Genomic DNA, 2,659 nt, shown 5'->3' on the forward strand with positions numbered 1-2,659 from the left:
TGTTGGAAAGTTAAGAAATAAATGTAAATAAAAGCAACATTCAAACTTGTGATTGTATTTATTGAAATGTATTTTGCTTTCAGTTGGTAAATACATTAGTCATACATACATATGTACACAAACCACTCAATACACCCCCTAGTGGGATATTTATAACAACTTTACCTAAAACAAAACTGTTGACAAAGGCTTGTGTCCCATGTTTATTTTTTTAGGTGTCACTTCAACAGTTTAGGCAAAACATTTGTAATTGCACAACATATGATCAGTATAGAATCAATATGACGAGACAGTGTTAATGGCATAACATTTTTCAAAATTCCAAATCGTTTTACACGCTCAATTGCTCGTTCAACATGAATCCTCAGCTTTGATAAGCGCCTGGCCTCTTCCACTTCTTTTTGCGAGAATTGTTGCTTTCCCTTGGCAAATGGAGGCATGGCTAATGATGCCCCATGAGCAGCCAATTCTTCTGCAATTAAAAATCCTCTATCTGCCAACACCAAATCACCAGGCTCAAGTTTATCATAAAACCCGGATTGTTTGGTCAGTTCTTTATCAGAAACTCGTCCACCCCAGTTGGAAGAAACAAAACTAACCGTTCCATAAGGGGTGATGCCAATCAAGAATTTTGCTGTGTTATGATGCTTGTAGTTGGACCATGTCTTTGCACGTGCACTCAAATTCGCAGGTCGCTGAATGAAAATCTCACTACAGTCAATAATTACTCTAGCTCTCCTGTAGTGCTGCCTGAACATCTTTGGCATATTCTTCAGCACCTCACCTTTTGTAGGCCACCGTATGAGGAATTCCAGTTTTTTAGCTATTATGGGTATGGCGCTATTCAAGATGGCAGACACCTGTGTCGGGGCAACCTTAAACCGTATTGCCAAGTCTTTATTGGTACAGCCAAGTTTCAGTTTCATCAAAACCAGCAGAAGAATGTCACCAGAACACAATTTACCGACTGGTTTCAGAGAAAGACACACAAGGGACATTAACCACTGGAATAAGTCCACAGTAGGAAGTCCTGTCAATGTTTTTGTCACCGAGTTGTTGAGATTTGTGTAGGTAAACCAACTTGCTTCACGTTCGGCCTTGAGACTCAGATTTTCATCCAGAACACGTTGGTAGTCCTGTTGAAGTCCTGCGTAATCCCTTTTTAGCTGATCATACTGCTGCTGAAGAGGGTCAGGGTCAGGATCTGTTCCTGAAATGGATAAAATTTTCTTTTTTAAGTATAGCTCAAAGCCTTACAGTTTCATTTTACAGTTAAACAACCATCATTTGAAGAAATAAATTTTAAAGTCAACGATTGCAGAATTGGACAAATAATGTAGTATATCCTCTTTAATAAGTTTAATAAATTCTGCACTGAACAACTACAACATTGTTACAATGTCAATCATTAACTCTTTACAACTTGTGTTCATTAGTTTAGGTACCATAATATTATTAACATAAATATCTTGCCAACCTGAATCTTTGTACAATGGGGTATGATGTGCCAAATCCAACAAGGCCTGGGCGGCTGTTTGTTCCTGATGGCTGTGCGATACATTTTCCTTCGTTTGACAGGGTGTCAATGCCAATCTTCTTCGCCGTTTGGCCACCCGCTCGAACCTTTCCAACGATGTCGGAGTTGACTTGTTCAATGGTGTAAAGTTGAAAATAGTGGGCTGAAAGTCGGGATGGTTTACGTCTGTTGAAGGCTCACCTAAAATATTGAACAAGACAGTATAAATCTCACATCTAAATACTGACTTTTTTCTTTTTAAATTAACATAAATCACAGCACAAGATACATTTACACAGATAATGTACCAACACAAAAACCTCCCTCAAAAACCTCCCCCACCCCCCACACACACCATGTACACACACACATTCATTCACCCACATTGAAAGAAATCGGTCATCCACTAATTACTTAAATATATATCCTAATTTTTTATTTATATAATTATTTAAGTAGAACAATGACTAGTGCTAAATTAAGTTATATTTACCGGAGATGAAGTGCAGACTGCAAATTCGGTCGTGGTAAGACGGCTCCCATAGTCGTTTAGGGTTGTCGGCCTGGGCCCTTTTCATAGAAACAATCCATTTTTTTCTTCTTTCTTCTTTCTTCGGTAAACGAAAGAACCGTACATCCGACGACTTGGAATGCCTCTGTGTGCAACCGGGAGCACAACAAGTCGTAGGCATTGTTTAGATTTCGCAAATAAACGACCTAAAAGCACGCTCTAATTCACCCGTTTCTACACGTTGTTTGGCGAGGACAGTCCTTCTTTTGCCTACCGGTTTAACCCGGAAGTAGCGCGGACGTCACGCGTGACGTAACGCGTGACCAGAAGACACACACCGTAAAAGCAAACCTGTTATAACTATGATTTTTTTTAGCATTATGTGTGGGGTCTCAGGCTTTGAAAATGAGCCAACAATTTCAAAATATTGCCATGGATAGACTTAGACTTAGACTTAGAGAACTTCATTTGTCATTTTGTATGCACAGAGTGCGTACAGAACGAAATTTCGTATACCAGGCATAAGGTTCGGCTTCCAGGTTAGACACAAATGGAGTAACATGGAGGAATGTAATATAAGATCCTATTAAGTCTAAAAATGTGTGTGTGTGTTCTTGTATTTGAAGCTGAGT

General features: G+C 39.2%; 1 long non-coding RNA gene across 1 annotated transcript; it reads right to left on the reverse strand.

Moving 5' to 3' along the window:
* Positions 1–213: 213 nt before the first annotated feature.
* Positions 214–1,947, reverse strand: LOC118566206. The gene is made up of 2 exons (XR_004932882.1): positions 1,478–1,947; positions 214–1,210 (listed from the first exon to the last, which is right to left on the reverse strand). It is a non-coding gene; the product is annotated as an uncharacterized LOC118566206 (long non-coding RNA).
* Between the last annotated feature and the right edge of the window lie 712 nt (positions 1,948–2,659).

The sequence above is a fragment of the Fundulus heteroclitus genome, chromosome 15 (assembly GCF_011125445.2).
Source record: "Fundulus heteroclitus isolate FHET01 chromosome 15, MU-UCD_Fhet_4.1, whole genome shotgun sequence".
NCBI lineage: Eukaryota > Metazoa > Chordata > Actinopteri > Cyprinodontiformes > Fundulidae > Fundulus > Fundulus heteroclitus.